The sequence below is a fragment of the Lissotriton vulgaris genome, chromosome 1_2 (genome assembly GCF_964263255.1).
Source record: "Lissotriton vulgaris chromosome 1_2, aLisVul1.2, whole genome shotgun sequence".
NCBI classification, from domain to species: Eukaryota; Metazoa; Chordata; class Amphibia; order Caudata; family Salamandridae; genus Lissotriton; species Lissotriton vulgaris.
Genome location: NC_141686.1, coordinates 104,557,457 through 104,582,710, shown reverse-complemented (window position 1 = coordinate 104,582,710; position 25,254 = coordinate 104,557,457). Strand labels below are relative to the sequence as shown.

At 44.2% G+C, this 25,254-nt stretch overlaps 1 protein-coding gene across 1 annotated transcript in view; it reads right to left on the bottom strand.

The window, feature by feature from the left end:
- Nucleotides 1–17,947, bottom strand: part of MANSC1 (MANSC domain containing 1) — a 137,101-nt gene extending 119,154 nt beyond the window's left edge. Inside the window, exon 1 of the mRNA XM_086952927.1 lies at nucleotides 17,566–17,947. The gene's annotated coding sequence lies outside the window, so the exon portion shown is untranslated. The remainder of the gene's footprint in view (nucleotides 1–17,565) is intronic.
- Nucleotides 17,948–25,254: the final 7,307 nt, after the last annotated feature.

Below are 25,254 nucleotides of genomic sequence, written 5' to 3'. Positions count from 1 at the left end.
GTCGCGCCATCGACTGAAAAAGCCCTTTGAGTCTCCCAGGTTTGTTGAATTACTATTGCGTGGGGACTAGTTAAGCCAGCGTTGTTATTAGGCAAGATCGATGTAGGTTTTGTATGAGCTAGTAGGTCACCCGCTCCTCCTCCTTCCAGAATACGTACGGCGCTCGGAATAATGAGTAGTGAAATGAACCTGGCGACTGGACATATTGGGAGGGTGACTAATTTGGTTTTGGAAGACGAGAGCTAAGCTTTTAATCGCTCTGTAGGTTCATCACCAAGAGCAGAAATGTGGTCCTGAGCGAAGATAGAGGTGCGAGGAAGGTTCTGAGGAAGGTTCTCTAAATAAGATGGTTGTACAAGGCCCCGTTACTGGCACAGTATGGTGAACTGGAGAGATTGGTGCAAAGTGAAGGTGGCTACCTAATTGCAGAGGAGCTATAATACAGAATGAAGTTGCCTACTTGTTTACCCAAGGGATAACCTCTTCTGGTGTGCTCACATTAATATCATGTTTCTGTTGCAATGCTGCAAGTGGGTCGAACTTAGGCGGGAAATGATTGTGCAGTGTTTTTTGGATGCTGCTACCTTTCCTTTTCCTTTCCGTACTGCCTTGTACCTAGGAGATCCCTACTGTGGGGAGCACAGGTTGCAAAAGAACTTAACTTCACCTACTTCCTTATTTCATTGATTACGCAAAAGGTGTCTGTTTCACACAGACCGGCACTTAAGTCTGCAAAAAAACAGTTAACATTGCTGTCAATGCTGATGTCAAGGGCTGCAAATCTGGCTTGCTGAGTTGGTGGTACCTGCTTTAGACTGAGGTATGGCGTGCCACTCCTTTTAGACTGTTTATGTTGGGTATGTTGGCCCAACGAACCATGCACTGTTCACTTGGTGCTATGCACCTAAACTTATTTCATTTGTTCAACAGAAAATAAACCTTATATGATTTCAGTTTCTTCTTTTTTATTTTAACTTCTTTTATCTCTTTTTATCATGTATGTGCTTTGCCACATGATATTATTAGCAACTATTCATATTTCATTTACAATCAAAATAACAGCCAAAATAACATTAACATTTCTTATTCATGTTATGATTTACAGTGCCATGTAATATACATTTTTTGAGAGAGCCCAATGCATTTCGGCACTGCCAAAGTGCCTTCATCAGGGGCGAACCTGTAAAAATAAACAAAATAACCTTGTAATCACAGTTATTGGGTGCCCATGTGTGTTGTAGAGTATATATTGTGATTGTTTACCTTGGTACGTTGTACTCAATGCTCTAACCTGCGTAAACAAAATTATAGTATTTATAAAGACCTCCTATCCAACTGATCACACATCAATGATCCGTGCCAATATAAAGTTCAACTTATTTCAATCCAAACAGTCAGCTTACCGCTAGTGTTGTAACTTCAAAAACTCCCTAAGTGATAAACAAGAAACAAATTCAGTGTCCTGCTCGCTATTAGTACTTTACTGCAAACGCTTCAAAAGCTCATGAAAATGTGCCTACCTGATTGTTTTGTTTTACAGAAAGTCAGAATTTTGGACAAACAAGACCGCATGTTCGATGTTTAAAAATCCAACCTTATAAGCGCTAATCAGAACCTCTCGTCTTCCGTTGTGCCTTCCCACATACCTGTTCAATCCAAGTATCGCGCTCTCTCTATGAAGGATACACAAACAAACAAAAAACCATTCTCAGTATCTCTCCTTACTGCCAGTAACCGGTTCAAATGATGTATTTCTCTCTGCTCTGCTCAAATACCAGCTTACCTAGTTCAGAAATCTTCCACTCCGTGTTACTCTAACTTGCTGTTACTTCCATAAGTGATTCAACCGCTACCTGCGTTACCGGTTCGCTGATGTATTCTCCCGCGGGTCGGCTACTATCAATGACACTAAAGACGGACTCCACCATACCTGGCCACAACCATGTGGGCGCCATCTTTGAACGGCTATCTAAGCCCGATTTACCGTCCTCATTAATCAAAACTCATGTTCGAAACCGCTGTTTAATATGTGAATGTGGTGTATGTATTCGTGCGTGATACTGTGTTATTTTGTGATATCTAGACATAAGTGGTCAAAGTTAAAAATTTATAATTCAACCTTTTGCATTATGTTTTCTTATATCATAAATATGAACAAAGTCAAAAACAAAATAGTACAGCCTTTTCTCAACCAATTTACTGCATTTTATGATGACTATTTACTCCTCTAATTGGGTGCGATATGTTAAATATCGGTTATGTATTATCCCATTATTTATTGCGGTCTTTCTTTTTTATAAAGTATATTAAGTACATCCTGCTTGTTCTATGTACTATTTGCTAATTGCCTAAGACCATAATTTTGCCATCTTATCACGTTAATGTGTTGGAGGACCTTCTGTAACTAGATTGTTCTTGTTTAACCGTAGAGGTGTGGTGGAATACAGTATAATATTTTCAATAGTTATCGAACTCTTTGAGATTAAGGTGGTGCCTTGATGCTATATCTTTAATGTGTAATGTTTATTTTATAAGTAACACGTTAAGTCATATTTAGCATTAAGACCAGTTGGAATTAACGTTTGCAGGTGTTTGATCCAGAATAATTCTCTCTGCAATAGCCTTTGCTGGTTGTTGATTCCTTGCTTCATTTGTACCTGTTCTATGATAGTAAATCGTAGTTGAGAGATGGTATGCAAGTTGTCCTTCCAATGAGCTGCTAAAGGTGATGTCATGTTCAGGTTCCCAATTCTGCTCTTATGTTCTGTGATTCGAACCTTTATTTTGCGTTCCGTCTTGCCCACATAAAGTTTACCACATGGACATTTTATGCCGTACACTACGTTTGCTGTGTTGCAGTCACTGTTATGTCTCAAGTTTATGGCTTTTCCTGTGGTTGGATGGGTAATAGTGTTGCCTGTTATCACATTATTGCAATGTGTACAATTTAAGCATTTACTCATTCCTTTGTAAGATGCTGTTGAGGGTCTTGGTGGTTTCTGCTTCAATCTTTCCCGCAAATTTTGCCCTCTGGTGTATGCATGCACCGGCAAGTCCTTGAATAATCCTTTGAAGTCTGGTTCATTCATTAAAAGTTCCCACCTGGTGTTGATTATCCTTTTGATCTCTTTTGATTGAGTGGTATACTTTGTTACAAAAACTAATTTTTCTTTAGTGGTTCTCTTTTTAGGTTGCAATAAATCCCTTCTGTTTAATTCCATCACTTTTGCCATGCTGTCCTCAAGTTCCTTACGAGGGTACCCTCTGGCTTCGTATTTGATGGCATGTTGCTGGATTGTACTTTTGGATACTTGGTTGTCTGAACATATTCTTTTGATTCTTATGAATTGAGATTTTGGTAGGTTTCTGATCAAACTCCTAGGATGGAAGCTGGTATATCCCAAAGCATTATTTTTATCCGTTGGTTTTGTGTACAATTGAGTTGAAAAGCCTGATGCTCCCTTGACAATTGACATCCAAAAAATCTATTGTCTGTGAATCTATCTTGTGCGTAAATTTAATTCTCGGATTGATTGAATTCATCACCTGAATTAATGATTCCAAGTGTTCCTTAGTGCTGTCCCAAATCAAAAAAATATCGTCAATGAAACTACAGTACATTATCACATGTTTCCAATCCGCTTTGCACATGATGTTCTCAGATTCGAAGTGGGCCATAAATATATTAGCATAGGCAGGCGCTCCCGCAAATCCCATAGACGTGCCAGTCAACTGGGCATAGTGATGTTCTTTCCACAGAAAATAACTGTTGTTTAAACAGAACTTTAATAGTTGTAACAAAAATACCTTGTGTGTTGCCAGTTCTCCCATTTTCAAAAGGGCCCATTCAATTGATTCCAGTCCCGCTTCATGGGGGATCGACGTGTAAAGAGCCACTACGTCTATGGTGCATAAGATCCACTCTGAGTGAAAGTCCTGTTCTGTCCAAGTTAGTTTATTCAGGAAATCCATGGTGTCACGTATGTATGAGCCGCAGTTCTGTACAAATTGTTGTAAAAAGTGATCAAGGAATCGGCCGAGGGGATCAAATAATGATCCACACCCTGACACGATTGGTCTGAACGGTGGGTTAGTGAGATGTTTATGCACTTTAGGAATCATGTATAACCTCGGTGTTCTGGGGTGCTTGGTTGTCAAATATGCTCTCACTTTTTGGTCAATCCAATGATTATCTTCTGCTGCTTGTAATATTTCATCCAACATTTCTTGCAGTTTGATGATAGGATCAGATGGCAGATATAAGTATGTAGACCTTATTGATGTGTGTACACGGCCTCTGTGCACATCCCAGTATTTGGGCACTCCCTCTGGTTCATCAAATATGAATAGACCATTGAGTTTCAAAATTTCTTTAATTTAAGTATGCTGTCTTTAGCCTTTCATTAGTAGATTGATTTCATCAACTTTGACTGGCTTTATCATGGATCATAGTCGCTCCAATGCATTTCGGGCCAGATGCCCTTTCTCAAGGAGCTCTGAAAACAAGAACGATCTGCGTTTGCATCAAAATGCATAGAAATATAACAATGTTCAATGTGTGGGTCAGAAAACACCCATTTCCCAGTGATAGTGATAGGAACGAATGAAAAACAGACGGTGCATATGTGATAGGTAAGGTAGATACAAGGTAAAAGACCGGGTGACTTAATAGTGCAGGTGTATTAAAAGGGCGCACCCCGGGTGAGTAGGAGCGGGTCGTTTAACGAATCAGGGGACGGGGGGTAAGAAAAAAACAAAGAAAAACGCTCACGTGTTTGCTCAGCTATCATAAGGGCTGAAAAGAACAAGGTTGAAAAAGGTCAGCGTTTAAAGTAGCAGTAAATGCGACATGTATTTGCACTAGGTAGGTCGGGTGGCAAGGACTGGGCTTAACGCTTACAGAGAAAGGGTTCAAGGGTGGGACTGCCGAGGTCTCCGTGTCTGCTAACTGCTGGGCGCAGCTACCGAGCCGGTGTGTTTGTTAGTCGCGGCGGAAGCGATGAGTAAACATAAACTAAGGACTCAAGTTGACAGCGTGTGAAAGTGAAGATCGAAAAAGGACAAACCTTAGGTGAAATGGATAAGCCATCTTGGAACAGGCATCGTGAGGACGGGGTGAAAGGGATGAATGAACAAGAGGATGACAAGTGTGTGAAACAAGAATAAATGCAACAAATGATTTACAAAGACGTGATGTGAAAAACATGGAAATAAGTGAAAATGATGGATAGTATCATAGATGTGATGAAGGAATGCAAATGGATAAACATGGAAAATAAATGACATTGTAATGAATGCGCACAAGAGATGTGTGTCCTTAAATACCACACCGGGTATTTATAGAAAGCAACTTAGTTCAATACGGTCATTAAGACCAAATGGTTTGCAAGATTGCAAACAATAAATCCATGCAGTTTCTCTTTGTAGAAGGAACTTGTTGTTGTCCCTTCCTTCTTTCTTCTCGACTCCTTCTGTTGAGACCCGGATTGGACCCCTACGTATTGATGTCTCGTTGTCCGTAACAATGCTCTCTTCAGATGAGTGTGTTGTTAATGTGGTTTTTTTGGGGACAAATTGTCTTCGAGCATAGATGTCAGCCCAAGTATAAACTTCATTTATCTTGTAATCTATGGTGTCCCGTTTATACTTGCGCAATTTTCCTTCTTGTAATTCCTTTTCATACTTGTCCAATTTCTGATTGATTCCTTCTAAATTGACTCTCCAAGTGTCTGCCTCAAGTCTCATCTCTAATTCTGCTTTTAGATTGAAGATTTCCTCCTCTAATTCACGGATTGTCTTTGCCAATTCTTCAATGATAAGCAATATAAGGTCTAGTGAGCACCTATTCAAAATGCTATACCATTTTTCCATAAACTTTGCGTTCAGATTGAAGCGGAAAAGCATTGGTTTTATTGCTAAACGTAGTCCCCTCGGTATTCTCTTGGCTTTGTGGTATTGAATCAACGTTGACGCATGCATCCTTTGGTTTAGTTGTCTTCGCGTCAGATATTCTAATTGTTTCAACTGCTGGCTAATTGAGCCACCATGGGCATCCATGTTCCGTACTTCCTTGATTAAAGAATATATTTCATCTGCTTGTTCGGCAGTGTAAGCCATAACTGTGGCCCTGTTTTCCGTTATGCCAGTGATGTTCTCGAATTGCATCTTGACCTTTTTCTTGGGTGCCTCCCACGAGCAGCGACAGCACACCTTTTTTGTTACAGGTACCACAACAAGACCGACCACCCACGCAGTCATTAACATCAGCAAACGCAAAACCAGGAGATGAAGAGGCGGGAAAAGCCTTACGGAGCGGAAGGAAAGTGATCGGATAATCAATATATCATCAATGGAGCTCACAAATCAACAAATTGCAGTGCTGAACAAAGGACTCACATATGTACCCACCACACAAACCAACGAAATGGAAACGGAGGGAGCTTTTTTCAGATTTATGAGGACACTCAGGTTACGACATTATTTCACCAACGTGATGGAACCACTTGAACTGACAGATACAACTTCAATAAGTCAACTAGAGCAATTCAAACCAAAAAGTGTGTTCCAACCACCTATCACACATAAGATGTTAGACACCTTCGAAGTTATGGTTAAAAAAGACTTGCAAAAATTGGACTACAAGAAACCCAAGCACAGCAATATGACTAAAAAAGAACGAATCACTTTGCAGAATTTATCCAACAACAGAGAAATAATGATTCAACCAGCAGATAAAGGGGGAGCCTTAGTGGTGATGGATGCGCAGTTCTATGATTCCAAAGTTGACCAACATGTTTCTGACCAAGGCACATACTTACGTCTGCCATCTGATCCTATCATCAAACTGCAAGAAATGTTGGATGAAATATTACAAGCAGCAGAAGATAATCATTGGATTGACCAAAAAGTGAGAGCATATTTGACAACCAAGCACCCCAGAACACCGAGGTTATACATGATTCCTAAAGTGCATAAACATCTCACTAACCCACCGTTCAGACCAATTGTGTCAGGGTGTGGATCATTATTTGATCCCCTCGGCCGATTCCTTGATCACTTTTTACAACAATTTGTACAGAACTGGGGCTCATACATACGTGACGCCATGGATTTCCTGAATAAACTAACTTGGACAGAACAGGGCTTTCACTCAGAGTGGATCTTATGCACCATAGACGTAGTGGCTCTTTACACGTCGATCCCCCATGAAGCGGGACTGGAATCAATTGAATGGGCCCTTTTGAAAATGGGAGAACTGGCAACACACAAGGTATTTTTGTTACAACTATTAAAGTTCTATTTAAACAACAGTTATTTTCTGTGGAAAGAACATCACTATGCCCAGTTGACTGGCACGTCTATGGGATTTGCGGGAGCGCCTGCCTATGCTAATATATTTATGTCCCACTTCGAATCTGAACATCATGTGCAAAGCGGATTGGAAACATGTGAAAATGTACTGTCGTTTCATTGACGATATTTTTTTGATTTGGGACAGCACTAAGGAACACTTGGAATCATTAATTCAGGTGATGAATTCAATCAATCCGAGAATTAAGTTTACGCACAAGATAGATTCACAGACAATAGATTTTTTGGATGTCAGAATTGTCAAGGGAGCATCAGGCTTTTCAACTCAATTGTACACAAAACCAACGGATAAAAATAATGCTTTGGGATATACCAGCTTCCATCCTAGGAGTTTGATCAGAAACCTACCAAAATCTCAATTCATAAGAATCAAAAGAATATGTTCAGACAACCAAGTATCCAAAAGTACAATCCAGCAACATGCCATCAAATACGAAGCCAGAGGGTACCCTCGTAAGGAACTTGAGGACAGCATGGCAAAAGTGATGGAATTAAACAGAAGGGATTTATTGCAGCCTAAAAAGAGAACCACTAAAGAAAAAATAGTTTTTGTAACAAAGTATACCACTCAATCAAAAGAGATCAAAAGGATAATCAACACCAGGTGGGAACTTTTAATGAATGAACCAGACTTCAAAGGATTATTCAAGGACTTGCCGGTGCATGCATACACCAGAGGGCAAAATTTGCGGGAAAGATTGAAGCAGAAACCACCAAGACCCTCAACAGCATCTTACAAAGGAATGAGTAAATGCTTAAATTGTACACATTGCAATAATGTGATAACAGGCAACACTATTACCCATCCAACCACAGGAAAAGCCATAAACTTGAGACATAACAGTGACTGCAACACAGCAAACGTAGTGTACGGCATAAAATGTCCATGTGGTAAACTTTATGTGGGCAAGACGGAACGCAAAATAAAGGTTCGAATCACAGAACATAAGAGCAGAATTCGGAACCTGAACATGACATCACCTTTAGCAGCTCATTGGAAGGACAACTTGCATACCATCTCTAAACTACGATTTACTATCATAGAACAGGTACAAATGAAGCAAGGAATCAACAACCAGCAAAGGCTATTGCAGAGAGAATTATTCTGGATCAAACACCTGCAAACGTTAATTCCAACTGGTCTTAATGATAAATGACTTAACGTGTTACTTATAAAATAAACATTACACATTAAAGATATAACATCAAGGCACCACCTTAATCGCAAAGAGTTCGATAACTATTGAAAATATTATACTGTATTCCACCACACCTCTACGGTTAAACAAGAACAATCTAGTTACAGTAGGTCCTCCAACACATTAACGTGATAAAATGGCAAAATTATGGTCTTAGGCAATTAGCAAATAGTACATAGAACAAGCAGGATGTACTTAATATACTTTATAAAAAAGAAAGACAGCAATAAATAATGGGATAATACATAACCGATATTTAAAATATCGCACCCAATTAGAGGAGTAAATAGTCATCATAAAATGCAGTAAATTGGTTGAGCACGTTGAGAAAAGGCTGTACTATTTTGTTTTTGACTTTGTTCATATTTATGATATAAGAAAACATATTGCAAAAGGTTGAATTATAAATTTTTAACTTTGACCACTTATGTCTAGATATCACAAAATAACACAGTATCACGCACGAATACATACACCACATTCACATATTAAACAGCGGTTTCGAACATGAGTTTTGATTAATGAGGACGGTAAATCGGGCTTAGATAGCCGTTCAAAGATGGCGCCCACATGATTGTGGCCAGGGATGGTGGAGTCCGTCTTTAGTGTCATTGATAGTAGCCGACCCGCGGGAGAATACATCAGCGAACCGGTAACGCAGGTAGCGGTTGAATCACTTATGGAAGTAACAGCAAGTTAGAGTAACACGGAGTGGAAGATTTCTGAACTAGGTAAGCTGGTATTTGAGCAGAGCAGAGAGAAATACATCATTTGAACCGGTTACTGGCAGTAAGGAGAGATATTGAGAATGGTTTTTTGTTTGTTTGTGTATCCTTCATAGAGAGAGCGCGATACTTGGATTGAACAGGTATGTGGGAAGGCACAAAGGAAGACGTGAGGTTCTGATTAGCACTTATAAGGTTGGATTTTTAAACATCGAACATGCGGTCTTGTTTGTTTTGTTTTACAGAAAGTCAGAATTTTGGACAATCAGGTAGGCACATTTTCATTAGCTTTTGAAGCGTCTGCAGTAAAGTACTAATAGCGAGCAGGACACTGAATTTGTTTCTTGTTTATCACTTAGGGAGTTTTTGAAGTTACAACACTAGCGGTAAGCTGACTGTTTGGATTGAAATAAGTTGGACTTTATATTGGCACGGATCATTGATGTGTGATCAGTTGGATAGGAGGTCTTTATAAATACTATAATTTTGTTTACGCAGGTTAGAGCATGGAGTACAACGTACCAAGGTAAACAATCACAATATATACTCTACAACACACATGGGCACCCAATAACTGTGATTACAAGGTTATTTTGTTTATTTTTACAGGTTCGCCCCTGATGAAGGCACTTTGGCAGTGCCGAAATGCATTGGGCTCTCTCAAAAAATGTATATTACATGGCACTGTAAATCATAACATGAATAAGAAATGTTAATGTTATTTTGGCTGTTATTTTGATTGTAAATGAAATATGAATAGTTGCTAATAATATCATGTGGCAAAGCACATACATGATAAAAAGAGATAAAAAGTTAAAATAAAAAAAGAAGAAACTGAAATCATATAAGGTTTATTTTCTGTTGAACAAATGAAATAAGTTTAGGTGCATAGCACCAAGTGAACAGTGCATGGTTCGTTGGGCCAACATACCCAACATAAACAAGCTATAATCACTAGGGACTGACAAACCCTGGAACCGTAGCACCATTGAGAATAATAGAAAAACAGGGTGAACGGAGTGCTCCCTAATCCAATAAAAAACTCCTTTTAGACTGACACCAGCCCACCTTGACGATAACTGGATTCAGTACCACCCAAAGGAAGCAGCTGGGAATAGGCCTAGTTCTCAGAGGGGAAATCTCAGAGAAGCAAAAAACCTCTGAGAGTAGCCAAATTCGTCAGGCACAGAGGTAGCAAACTGGAACAAAGAGCTATGATTAGAAAGCAGAACAGGCTGGTTCTGAGCAAACAACCTGAAAGAACGTGGACACAGAAGGAGCTATCCTCGGTGTTTGGTCTGGTTTAAATACCAAGTAGTGAGTGACCTTTGAATAAGGATTCTGATGTCCACCATGATGCTCTGGGCTTTGGCTTGGAGAAGAACAGGGAAGAGACAAAGTTATCGAAAGGTAAAAACCTGGACTGTATTCCCAATCAATGAACACCAAGGAAACTCGCACACGGCAACTGGGAAACAGGCAAGATCAAATCCCCCCCCCTCCGCCTCCTCCCCCCAAGTGGGTCTGCAAACACGAGAAGAACTTTCCTTGCCCAAATAAAAAAAATCAAGGTTGAAACCCAAGAGTTGGTTCTAGGGTTCGCAGAACATTTGTGAGACTATGTATTTAATTTTAGTCCAGGAGAGATGCGGCTTTCGAAGTGTGAACGGTTAAGTCATGGAGGTCAGTGGTGGATTTGGCAGGCAAAGTTCCTGTTACTGTTATCTACAGATGGTTATTCTTAAGAGGTAAAAACGTGTATGGACACAAAGAGTGAAGTCGTCCATCACTCAGTATATGCGATTTCCCACAGAGAGGCAATAATTGAAATAAAAGAGTGTTGACATACTATTATTTTCTCCACCTCTATTATGACCTACAATTCAGAGATACTAAATATTAAGCGAACCCTGACCCCCAGTACTGATTAAGCATCCATGTTTCCAGTCCGGCAGTGTGGACCTGCTTATGTATTGTTCCACCTGGAGAGTTCTTGGAATGTATATTTGTTGTGTTTTAGAATGTGCAAATGAGTACCTCTATGGCTTGCTCTAATATACATGTGTGTCTGTGTCAATGTGGATGTGGTACTGTGTGTTCATGGAGGTTTAAAAGTGACTTCCTCTGTATGTGTTTGATCTATATCATTATTTGGAGACATGTTTTTGTGTAATCAGTGATTATCTTTCAAATTATGTCAGTCAGACATTACATTTTATTTAGGAAACCAAAGGTTCCATAAAAGCATACATAAATAATTCACAATTCAGCATCAACACAATGGTTTCAAACACAATCGTCCCTGCCTTTACACCATACATAATAGCAGCATCCCATTAATAAATCATAAAAAGAGCCTTATAAAAGTTCATTAAAAAGTTCAAAATAGTCCAAATACATTACGTGCAATTAGATAATTCAAAAAACAACACCCGTATCATTTATAAAACTACGGACAAACACCCTGTGGTGACAAAGTCGTAGCCACAGGAATGCTATCAAAGACCAGCTTTAAATACATGGACAACAATTCAAATTACGAAGGCTCCATTCCTTGTCAACTTTTGATGGCCTCTTGAAAAGAAAAGTGAAACTTAAATGAATAATCTGCATGAAGAACCTGTGTTTACATTAAGTCTTTTTTTTATTGCATTTTCTAGTGTAAACTTGGCTGGTTATTGCCATTTTAAGTCTAACTGCAAACAGCTTTAGATTAGTGCTAGACATCAGTTCTTCAAAAACGTACTGAACTAAATGGAGAGAGGATACCCAACTGGTAACTGTAATGTGGCCCTGGTTGAGGCTGTCAAGTGGTACTGGTGAGCCTATAACCAATCCATCGGCCCAAAAGCCAAGTGGTTTGTGAACGTCAGCAGAACCATAAGATGACAAGGTATGAACATATTACGCGTTACCCCTTATGTAACGTAATATTGTACGTTTATTTAGGTGCAATTTGCCTGAAATTAGTGAAAGGTCCTTAAAAACAGTAAGTGAAGTACGGTACTATATTGTTCAATTGTCTTGAGAGAAAAAAATAGAAAAATATTTGCGAATGTGGTTTCAAATATAGAGTTTCAGATCAAACAGCCTTTGCTTTCTTCAAAAACCCACACGTTCTGGGGCTGTAGAAATCAGCGCTGTGCCAACAGGGCAGGGCAAACAAGTGGCAGGGATTGCAATAAGAATGTTCAGCTTTCATGAACATACTATTGATTAAACAAGAGGCAGCGATTATGCTCACAGATTGTTGAAATTGCTGCAAAAGGAGTGAACCCTGACTTCAATCCAATTAAGATTTCATGAACATTCAGCTGCTTAACAACAGACATGACACAAATAGAGAACCCCACTGCCAGCACCGAATGCATTTACGACCTTGATTGCATTTAGTGTTATGAATTTGCTTGGCTTTCACAAATAAACCAATTGACAAGGAATTATGGCTAAGATCAAAGAGGATGGAAGCTTTTCCTTATTAAGTAAAGAATGTGCAGGTCTGCAAAGGCTGCTATTACGATGTAATCTTCATGCAATATGGAACATATATTTCACTGTGAAATACGGATTTGCCTACTATGGCATTTTTGTGCAGTAAAATCACCCAAACAGAACAAAGAGGGCGGTGTGGGTCAGCCCCTTGCAGCCACTGGTTTTTATCTGTTTTTCATGGTTTTCTATTGCTGGGTGGATTGTCCAACAAGGTCAAGACATCACGTGAAGGGTCGATTGACACACATGGTGGTATTGCAGTAGTATGCACTTGTAAAAACTCATACAGAATTACCCAAAAAGCTAGACTGGAAACATCACCTTGCATGCCGTTTACATCTACATCAGCCACTCGAGTATTTTTAGATAAAATCCAATAACGTCATCCGGATGGCCTCCCTGTCAGTTTTTTAAGCTTGCACACAGTAAAATAGCTGCCCATCTGACTTTGGAAAAGCAGCTTTAGATGTAACCAAAAATATTTGATAATAGCATTAGGGTCAATGTAACAGTCTAAACGAAGACTCTGCTCTTTGAAAGCTATTTCAGAGCAATTCCCTTCTCGGACTTAGATTTTGAACGGAGCCTTTTTATGCGGCCGAACCTGCTCTCTCCATCAGCACTGTATGACCCTGTAGCCTGGTACCTGCTATCTCGGGGTTACTCAATACTTATCGCTGGTGTCACTTGTGATTCGTGTGTTGTACTGTCCTTTCGCTAAAGAGCTTTTCCTAAGGAGCTCTAACACTTCCGGGTAACATCCACACTACATTAAATCGTATCAATAAATACATTAAATATATGTAATTAATTAAATAGGCTGTGCGAATTGTTGACACTGACATTAGAGGTTGGAAGGGCCATCAAAGCCCAGAATCTTTGCAAAGCCACACTCAGCCCTGTGTGCTCGGTTCTGTGAATCTGGTGCTAGTGTTTACTTACAAGTGAAAGCTAAAATAAACTCTTTACTGCACCCAGGCCTCGTGGAGGTGTCCAATGCAATACTTAATCCTAAACGGAAAAGCTTGATCAGTTAGTCGTTCAGTGTGGCTTGACACGACCGGTGGCAGGCAGGGAGCGCGGCGTGCAGCAATGCAGCCAGACCGGTGCGGCCAGACCGGTGCGGCCGGTGCCTCCAGCCGTGTGAAGCCGAAGGCCTGGACTCAGGCATTTAAAGGAAGGTGAGCCGGGGCGTGACCATGGCTTCTGGGCCCAACTGTATTCAGAGGCCAGAGTGCCTCCATGCACGCGCTACCGTGAGCATCTAACACCGGATCCACAACGCCGGACTTCCGGGAGTAAGTCAAAGGTCAGGGGAGGACCTCGGATCCACAATTCCGCACCACATTCAAGCAGTTACAAAGCTCCTTGCAGACGTATGCATTTACTATATAAGGTATAAAGTACCCCCTGCCATACATTGTCAGGCTATTGCAAGTCACCGAGAAGTACCATAACCATGTAGAGGAATGAGGCCGAAAACAGAGTTTCTTTATAAGGTTATGGAATCCTAAGGTGACTTGCAATATCCTTATCTTGTACGTCAGGGGTACTTTATCCCATATAATAAATAGACCATCACCTTTCCACAACTCACTTAAAACCTTGGTGCTAGGCTCTTTCATAAGAAAGAGCGGGCAAGTTTGCGCACATTTTCAGTAGCAAGCCTGTCTTCACTTCCTTGTATTCACACCTTCCCTCGAGGCAGCCTTGGACTTCTCAGACCAAGCTAGCACAGAGTCAAGTGCTGAAGGGGTATTTAGCACAGGTGCTCAGACTCCACAGTAAGTCGCGCCAACACATCGAAAGTAAGAGGCCTCAACCCTCACAGATGGGCCTGGTAACCCCTGCTTGCCCCACAGACCTCTGAAAGGGTTTCCAACAACCATCGTTCAGATTGGCTGGCTAGTGTCCTTCACCGGATCACTTTTATGGAACTACCTTCTTCACGTAAGCACATCATGAGACATGTTTACCAGCTCTCTTCCCTGTGTGTTTCTCCCCCCCTCTGATAAATACTCGCTCCTATGCTCTGTGTTGCTGTCCATGTGTTGAAAGCTCTCTCGTTTGCTTCCCCCCCAAAGTCCATGTCTCCCCACACTGTTTTGCTTTCACTCGGTGTGCTTCTGCCCCCACGCCCTCCAAAAACGTTCAGCCCTAGTTCTTTTTCATTTTTTATTTACCAATCCATTCTGGATATGTAAATAAAAAATGGCACCCACGTCATTTTGTAAGCGCACATGCATTATAATACGTATCTCTCCACTTACAATATGACTTAACCGCTGCGGCTCCAATATCGTGCTTATTTTTCTTTTGGGGGGGGGGGGGATTCTATTCCTCTTCATGCACAGAATAAAAATATTCCTAAAAAGCGGTACATATGTGTTTGTTATTTGTATAGCTAACCTGGGACACAGGTAGCAGAGTGCAGTAGAAGGGTCAAAGGCCAGGGTACAGTCAACACATGATGTGTAGAACTGGATGATTTGCAGACTGTATGTTGAAAATGTCATTAGAATAGTGACAACGGCATTCTGCAACCATTGGAAACTGGTATGTCTGAGCCACAATCTGGCAAAACCTGTCAATATATTACACTGCCAGCGGGCACTGTAAAAGCGGTCACAATGCGGGTGTATATGCTTCGGCCCCTATAAACTCTGAAGACACGATGGGAGGAGGACATGGGGGCTCCCATACCTGAAAAAGACTACACAGACATCCTCGAAAGGGTGCCAAAGGTATCCAGAAATCCCTGATTTAAACTTATTAATCAATATATCCTTCATAGGGCATACCTTAACCAAGGACATATCAATAAATACTTCCATTTGGTAGCTGTAGCTAACCAGAAGAGGGAGGTGATAGAAGCTGAGCTTAAACACAAGATATGGGACTATCTATTCCCAGCTGGTTGCTTACTGGGAGGATGTCAAGACAGTGGTCCGGAAACCATCTCCAGAGAAGTTCCTTGCTCGCCTAGCCACTGCTTACTGACCTGGTTCCCACATACCTCCAAAAGAAAAGGTTACAAGCAGACTTCAAGACCTGGCATTCATACTAGCACAGAGAGAAATCACAAGACACTGGGAGGCACACAGGGTGTAAGGGGCTGGATAGGAGGGGGAAGCCTGTCAGAGAGGCTAGGAGAGGATTGCACTCAGTGGAGGTGGCACAGGCTTGGAAGACACTAGTAGATTGTCAAAAAGAACCAGAACCACTGTAGCATGACCCGACCGTCACCAGGGGTGGGTGGGTGGAAATCACCTACCCCAACCCCTTAGTCGCACTGAGAATGTATGCAGAGGCCATATGCCAACACCCTATATCACATGAACCCAACCTCTGAAAGACTATTGGATACCTTGGTTGCTCTACTGTATCACAAAGGACTACTCGACCACCCGAACCATGAAATGCGGAGGCAGAGAGGGGGGGTTGAACTGTTGAAGGAACTTTGCAGTGGATTTTACATTGAAGATGCTAGAACTGTAAGTGTGCCATAAGGCGCTGATGATACATATGTAATTGTGGCATGCTGGTGATAAATATTTCAGGAAAATCTGTTTAAAAAGAAAAAAACATTGAAAATGTCATTACGCAAATTAAAAAATTTCTATTTACTAAGTTTAGCACTTAATATCCCCTACTAAAAATGTGTGCATTTTTGCACAAAGTTTGTTTAAGTGCGAAGCACAAGTACCACATACTACGGTGCAATCAGCCTAAAAAGATATTTGCGGTACCTTTACACTGATTTCCAATACAGAGTTCCATTCAATGTGGGAGCGCATCGTTCAAGGGAGTACAACTAGACTGCAGGAGCTAGGTGGGTTTAGTGCCCCAATTACAAGTCATGGACCCACAATCCCCAAATTTATATAAGCAAACTACGTGATCCTTGACGAAAACCTGTTTGCCTCTCTCTTTGTGCGCAATAATCCTTAACTGTAATGCTGCTCCACGTCCAATAATATTTATAAAATTAACTGAGCCCCCCACAAACTCATCTGCTTTCTGGCTCAAGTATACCAACATCACCCCTCGGTGTATTGTTTCACGTCATATTGAAATGTTTTTTAAATAAAAAAAACATTCTTCTGCTGAATTTATAAGTACATACAAATATTGAACCATATCTCTACATCTGCACAGGAATGGATCATATAAGAGGCGAGGGCGTAAAGCACTTGGTGTGAAAAAAAACCTGTAGCAGGTGCGTGACTAGTACTTTGTCCACCATGTGGCGAAATATCTGCGCACCAGCCCGCCCCAACTTCTGTCTAAGGCAAAGAAGAGAAACTGGCAGGGTGCGAGGTGTAACTGGCGGCTGTGGAGGCATGTTGCCGGGTGCCACGGCGCTTTTGTGGTAACCCTGGTGATGGGGAGGATCTCGGCCCCTGTGCCAAACTGGCAGGGTGCGAGGTGTTAACTGGCGGATGTAGGGGCATGTTGCCGGGTGCCACGGCACTTTTGTGGTAACCCTGGTGATGGGGAGGATCTCGGCCCCTGTGCCTGCTAAAGATCAGGGGGGCTTGTGGGCGGATGTATACTTCCATAGGAACTGGCCTCTTCTCCAGTACCCACGGGGTCCCGGGTTGCCCGGGCAGAGGCACGCGGGGTTTCCTAATATTGGCGGTCTGCGTTCCTCCTCAGACGCGTAGAGTCGCCCCTGCCCTGCATACCTTTAGAGGTACCTGCCCTTTCCCCGCGCACAGCGCCTACTTTCCGTCTCTACACCCCCGGTCGGCAGCGACCACAGGGACCCCCCTCACCTCAGGCGGCTCCGCAGACACCGGACCTTGCACTCAACTTCCAGCTCAGAGTGAACTCTGCGCCGGCTGCAGCCGAGCCCCGCCCGAGCAGTCACCACCGAGAGCCCCACCCCCGGGAAGCCGGGGCCCTGCCCTCGTGCGTCCTGTGGTCATGAGCCCCGCCCAGCTCCGGTTAACCAGCACTCGATGGGCCGCTCCTGAGCCTCGGTGCCGCGGCGCTGGGCTTTCCTCAGGGTAACTTTCGCCCCTCTGAGCCGGAGGGCGGGGGACGCCAGGCACTTTCTATGAGACTCCGGCAGTCCTAAACTCCAGAGCCGTCCCTTGCAGCCGCTGGAGTTCTGTCCCTGTGGATATGAGAGCCGTCCCGTGCAGCGGGAGGCCTGTCCCTGCGGATCTGAGGTCCTCCCGGGGGCTGTTCCACTCCGCCCCAGAAGTCTCGGGCCCACCCTTCTCAGGATGGGTGTCATCAAGATTGTGCGCCTCATCGGTGAAATGTCTGAGCTTCCTCAGCCCGGTATTTCCTCATTCCATTTTCCACACAAGCTCTCCATTTTCCGCCCCTATAAAACCTGTCGAACCTAAAGGAGCCCTGAGGAATTGAGTACACAATCACATATTAACGTCACCTCCTCCTCCTCTATCCCTTATGGGAAACAACTAAAAATTTCCCCCTCTGGGTGCTTCAATGGCTACCTCACTATCTCACTCTATAACAACGGTACTGTCATGATCCAAGGCAAAGACTCCTGCCTCTCGATCTTTGACCACCTCTTCCCCTCCCTACTCCCCGTCTCTGCAACCGGGTCTCCCCTTGACTCTCCTTCCAGCTCCACCCATTACTCCCTTTCTCCTCCGCCGACCCCTCCCCACTCCAACTGGCTGCACTCACGAGAAGGGCAGGTCGGCCCTCTTCCCTCCCCCCCCCAACTTACCTCATCTCCTAATCCTCCTCCCCCACAGTATGTCCCATCCCGCATTACTTCAGCCTTACCACTAGCTAACACGCTCCTCGTCCCATCTGCACCTTCACGACACTCCAATCTATTCTCCTCCCCCATACTTCTTCCCGTCACCCCCCTCTTTAGTCCACCTCTCCTCCAACACTCTCTCCCAATTAACTTTCCCTATGCTCCCCTTAGCCCTCTCTCCATCCCTCCTCTCTACCCCTTCATCCCCTCGTCATTCACCCCGTTTCTGCCACATTCCCACTGCATCTCTCTCCTCCCTCCTACTCCTCCAGTACTGCCGCACTACCCCCTTGCCACTCCTAGGAACACCTTCCATCTCCCTCACTCAGGCCCAGCAGAACCACTTCCCCTCCTCAACTTCCCTTTCTCTCAACCCCCCTCACTCTGCCAGATGACCGTTCCCTTAGTGCTACCTCTCCTAACTGACAGGACCTCCGCAACCAATGCACCTCTGTTCCTCCCAAACCTCCTACACTCCCATGACGCCACACAGGCCTCCCCCCTCCTACTTCCCTACCGACGTGTTCCGCACCTTTCTCCCTCTAAATTTGTCCTTAATTCCTCTCCCTCTTGCAACACCAACAATGACAACTCTCCCTTAACCCCCAATTCACTTACTCCCGCTCCCAACCCCCACCTTTCCCCACCTGTGAACCCCACCCCCCAACACACCTCCTGTCCCCCCACTTCTCCCTGCCGTCCACCACCAATTCCACCCCCCCTTATTTCAATCGAGCCACCCAACCTTCCGCGCTCGGCCTCTTTCTCACTGGAAAATACGCTTGGCTCTCTGATCACCTCCATCTCTCAGCTTACAGCTGCCATTTCACTTTTATGCTCTAAGATCTCCACCCCTCCATGCACCTCTACTCCCTCCCAACTTCCCCAGAGATACACCTCGCCCCCTCACCCCAATACAGCCAAGCTCAACCTTTCGTCTGCAAACGTCGTTAACTTACACAAGCCCCTGAACGCCACCCTTCTTCAACAGGCATACCCTAGCAACCCCACTGTCTACACTATTCCGACCATCGCCTCTGTCAGAACAAAGCGTCCACCTAAACCCTCCCGAGCACCCCCGCAAATGTACAATATCCCGATCACCCTTCAGAGCCCAAGTGCCCCCGTCACCAAAACAGTCTTGACAGAGCTGCGCTGTATGCTTCACAACTGCAGATCTGCAGTTAAACACAAACTTGAAATATCCGACACCATCTCCCTTCACAAACTTGACATGCTCTTCCTCACAGAGACCTGGTTCAAAAATACCTCTCACTCTATATTTGATCTCCTAGTACCCACAGGTTATTCCATATTTAGGAATGACAGAACTGAAAACACGGGGGGGGGTGCTGCAGTCATCTTCAGAAACGCCCTCCAACTTAAGGCGTCTCCTAGCAGCTCCTCCCACACCTTTGAATGCCTTTCTCTTGAACTTCAATTGCAACACCGTTCACCGCTCAGATTCCATATCATTTACCGCCCGCCTCGTAGTAGTAGCTCTTCGTTTATAGAAGATCTCAAAGACTTCATCAGCGACCAATACTCTCAAAGTGACAATCAGACCATCGTGGGTGACTTCAATCTCCACTGGGGCGCACCGCAAGACTCCTCTGCGAACTCACTGGCCACCTTCTTCTCGGCAAATGATCTTATCCAACACTGCACTGAACCAACCCACTCTAAGGGCGCAATCCTGGACCTTGTTATTTCTAAAGCAGGCATGCTTTCTACTTCTACCCCTATTCATGTAGATTGGTCTGACCACCACCTCATCCCATTCTCTCTTGAACTTTCACACTCTATAACTCTTGGCCAACCCAAAAGGGCCATCTCCTGGTTCCGTGACGCCAAAAACATTGATGTCGGTCCCCTCTGTGAATCAGCTTTGCTTTCACTTCCAAGGCTAGACCCGAACATAGCTGTTGACGATCTCACCTCCCAATGCCTCACAGTTCTTGCAGCTGAAATTAATAACGTCGCTCCACTTAAAAGCAAAAGGATAAGGCCCACTCCCTCAGCACCTTGGTTCAACAAATCCCTTTATGAGGAAAGGAAGCAGCTAAGAGTCCTGGAGAAGCAATGGAGGCAATTGCCTTCCACTGACAATTTAGCCTTGCTTCGCACAGCAAGATCCAAATACCACAAGCACATCTTCCTTGAGAAAGCGACGCACTTCAAAACCCTCCTTGACTCCGCCAAAAATAGACCCAAAAAACTATTAGATCTCATCAAGACTCCAAGCTGCTCTCCCCCAACCTCCAAGGTGGAGGATTCTACAAAGAGAGCAGCGGAATTCGCAATTTTCTTCGATGAAAAGGTGAAATCACTTGTGGATCAGGTTGCTCATCCTACACCTCCAGAGGAGCGCAAATCCTTAACCATTTGGCAGAGCTTTGACCCCATATCTGAAGATGCCCTTCTCAAGTGCATACGCGAAACAAAGCCCTCCAACCATTCTCTTGACCCTATTCCCAGTGCCATTGCCTTTGACTTCTATACCCATTCCCTCACCTATTGGTCCACTCTGATCAATATCTCCCTCTGGCAAGGATCCCTTCCTGTCTCCTTCAAAACTGGGCAGGTCACCCCTCTGCTGAAAAAGCCCACTGCTGATGCGAATGACCTCAACAACTTCCGCCCCATCACCAACCTTCCCTTTCTTGCGAAGATCACGGAAAGATGTGTAGCCAAACAACTCTCTCGTCATATCAAGGACAATGATCTTCTTGACAATTGTCAGTCCGGCTTCATCCAAAACTGCAGCACTGAAACAGCCCTACTGCAAGTGGTTGATGATGCGCTGAGGATACTCGACTCAGGGGGGTCCTGTCTGCTAATTCTCCTTGACCTTTCCGCAGCCTTCGACACTGTTAATCACAACACCCTCCTCAATATTCTTCAACAGAGAATGGGCTTGGAGGGCACTGTGCTTAAATGGTTTGCATCCTTCCTCTCTGACAGATCTCAAATGATCAAAATAGCGAACAGTCTTTCTTCTCCTGTGGCGGTGGGTCAAGGTGTTCCCCAAGGCTCTATACTTGCACCCACATTGTTCAATCTCTACTTAGAACCACTGGGAAACCTCCTAAGCAAATCCGGGATTCACTATCATCTCTATGCAGATGACACTCAACTCTACCTCAAGGTTGCCTCCACTCATGACCTCTCCATCCTAAGCTCCACTCTCGACTCCATTCAAAATTGGATGTCATCTCATCAACTGATTCTGAATCCCTCCAAAACTGAATTCCTCCTCTTCTCCTCCTCACTCTCTCCTCCCCCGGTTCAATCATGGATGGATCAGATGAATCTACTCAACAATAAACCCATCATTGTCGACAGCGCAAAATCCCTTGGTGTCATTCTAGACAAAAATCTCAATCTAACTCACCACATCAATTCTATTGCAAAATCTGCTCGCTACCAACTGCGCCTTCTTTGGGCAATACGTCGCTTCTTCCCGGAGCAGGACCTTATAACCCTGGTGCAATCGCTGGTCCTCTCCAGACTAGACTACTGCAATTCTCTTCTTACTGGCCTCCCCAAATCTCACCTGTCCCCACTTAAGTCTGTCTTCCATTCAGCAGCTCGTTTCATTTATGGGGCCAAAAGAAGCGATCACATCACACCGATGTTATCCACCTTCCGCTGGCTTCCCTTCGAGGCTAGAGCTATCTACAAGACCGCTTGTATCACCCACAAAGCCTTGCACTCCTCCTCTCCCCGCTACCTGGCGAATAAACTGAAACTCTCTGGAGGCTCTAGACCTTCACGCAATGCGGAGAATCTACTGCTTGAACCTCCCACTTTCAAGAAGGAAAGAACAATGGCCCAATCCTTTTCAGGCAATGCAGTGAGAATCTGGAACTCGTTTCCGCCTCAGCTCCGGACCACCGCCTCCTCCCAGGCCTTCAAAAGGGACCTCCAAGTTCTCCTCCTCCAGAGACACCTCCTAAAGTAATTCACGTCCTCTTGCTATTTGGAGGAAGACTTCCCACTACTGATATTTTCTACTTTCCATGATCATGGAAGTGCCTTCCCAGTGTTTGTCCTGTGGTTGGAGTGTCTGCCTTTTCGCAGTATTCTCCATGTTCTTGTGTTCGGTGCCCTTTTGTAACATGCACACACCACTTTGCCCTTGTAACACACGGTTGCTACCTCTCACATGTTTTTACCTTTGATACTTGCACAAGTGCCACCTTGCCTACGTAACGCTTGTTCGTGTGCCTAGCATTTATTGCAGTATTATACCTCAAATTATACTCTGTTTTCTCTTATAACTACACACTTGTCACTTTCCTCTTGTACACTTTTGACTACCTCATGTATTTTTGGTTGCTCACAAATTTTACTACCTCAAGTATTTTGTTTGCTCACAATTATCACTATTACCTTTACTACCTCATGTATTTTTGGTTGCTCACAATTTTTACTACTACCTCAAGTATTTTGTTTGCTCACAATTGTCACTTTTACCTTTACTACCTCATGTAATTTTGGTGGCTCACAATTTTTACTACCTCATGTATTTTGTTTGCTCACAATTGTCACTATTACCTTATGTAAGTAACGTATGCTTTTGTAATCTGCTCTTTTGTAATGTTTCTCATTATGTTTCATTTCTGTTCCTAATGTGAAGCGCTCTGACGCCTTCGGGTAAAGTCCGCGCTATATAAAAATGCATAAATAAATAAATAAATAAATAAATATCAATCTACAAGACTGCCTGTATCACCCATACCTGGCGAATAAACTTAAAATCTCTGGACTGTGTGGTGTTGTGGCTGGGCCTACAGGCTGACAAAAATGGAGACCACACACTTGTACCTTGGTGGTCAGTACACTGCCTGCCACGCCAAGGGCCTTGGGCTCTTTATTAGCTTTCGAACGTGCCCTCCGTAACTACGTCGGGCTAAACCATTGAACCTGCGCCTGAGGGTAATAAATAACATAGCGGCCATACAAAGTGTGGGCCACAGTGGTTGCGCCCACCTAGTGCGACACTACATTCCTCCTTTACCCTGAGGTGAAAATAGAATAAACATGACATCATATATCAATATTTCCGATCATAGTCTCTGGGAGTTTCAAAATGCAAAAACGAACAGTCTTACTTTTAACGCCGGTTGAGGTGCATCTTAAACTCTCTCAACGCCGGGAAACCTCCGGGTAGCTGCGCACTTAATAAATGCAATTATAATAATAATAATAATGTCTGCAGCGGGCCACAAAGTCATAGTACTTCTGGGATGGCTTCGGACAGGGGCGCAGATTGTACCTGCTCTGGATGCGCTCGCCTGATGAGGTTGGAACCAGTTCATCAGAGTCTTTGGCTTCCGCAGTTCCTGGGTGGCTTTGGGCCACCTGTGACTCTTGTTCGCTCCGGGCTGGCGCAGCCGAGTCTGCTTCTGGGACCTCCTCCTCGCTGGGGGTGTCCTCTTCTTCTGTGTCTCGTGGGCCTTGGGTCGGTCTTGTGTAGTGCTCTGCAGAGTCAGGGAACCCATCCTCATCTCCATTCAGGATTCTTTTAAAGAACGACACATTTCTGGTGACTTTCTCTCTCCCTTTCATTGCCGTGATCATGGTGCCGTTGACATTGGTGACAGTCCATGGGTCTAACTCGAAGGGGAGGTGGAATTTCCCTCCGGGATGGCGATATTTCACCAGCACACAGTCGCCTACTTGGATGGGGCTGTCTGCTGCTCTTCTTCTTCGCGATGCATCTCTGTTGGACTTTGTTCGCTGTTCCATGGACCGGTTGCTGGGAGTTGGAGCCGACGCCCACATGGGATGGTGTGGGAGAGTGTCCACGACTGCCCTATTGAAACACAGGCGGCTTGGAGGAATCCCTGTAGTGCAGTGGGGTGTCAGACGGTATTCCCTTAAGAATTGAAAAAGGGCTAGTTCCAGGTTTCGGCCATCTGTCATTGCGATCTGGATCGTCTTATTAAGAGTTCTCATCAGTCTCTCGACTTCTCCATTGGCCTGAGGCCATCTTGGGGTTATCTTCCGGTGCTTGATGCGGTGTGATTGTAGGTATTCGGCAAGCTCACTGCTGTTGAAGGGGGGCCCATTGTCGGTACGTAGCTCATCCATTAGGCCGTGGGTTGCGATGATTTTTTCCAGCTTAGGGATCACTTCAGAGGCCGCAGTGGAGGGTAGGATCTCAATTTCGGGGTATCTTGAGAAATCTTCTACTACCACAAACATATACTTTCCGCCGGAAAGGCTACCAAAGTCTGCGCTGGCCCGCACCCACGGGGCTGACGGTCCTTCTTCTGTGATTACAGGCGCTGGGGGGTTGGGCAGGCTGGTCGCCAGACACACAGGACATCGTTGGATGACTTCTTCGACTTTCTTGTCGAGCCCTGGGAACCAGAGCTTGTTTCGGATGCGATTTTTTGATTTCACAATGCCCTGGTGTGCGCCATGGGCAAGAAGGACCGCTTGCTGTGTGAGACTGTCAGGCAGAACCAGGCGAGGGCCTCTTAGAAGGCAACCTACCGGTGAGATGGACAACTCGCTTCGGACTTGGTAGAGTGCTCTTAGTGTCGCCTGGGCCTCCAGGGTACGGAATGACGCTGGGCTCTGGAGTGACTTCCAGTTCCCTGACTGGATAGTTTGAATGGCGATCTGTAGGCAGTCGTCGTCCCTGGTGGCTTGCGTTACATCTCCAAGGGAGATTGGCAGGGGTCTCGAACGCTCCACAATCATTCTA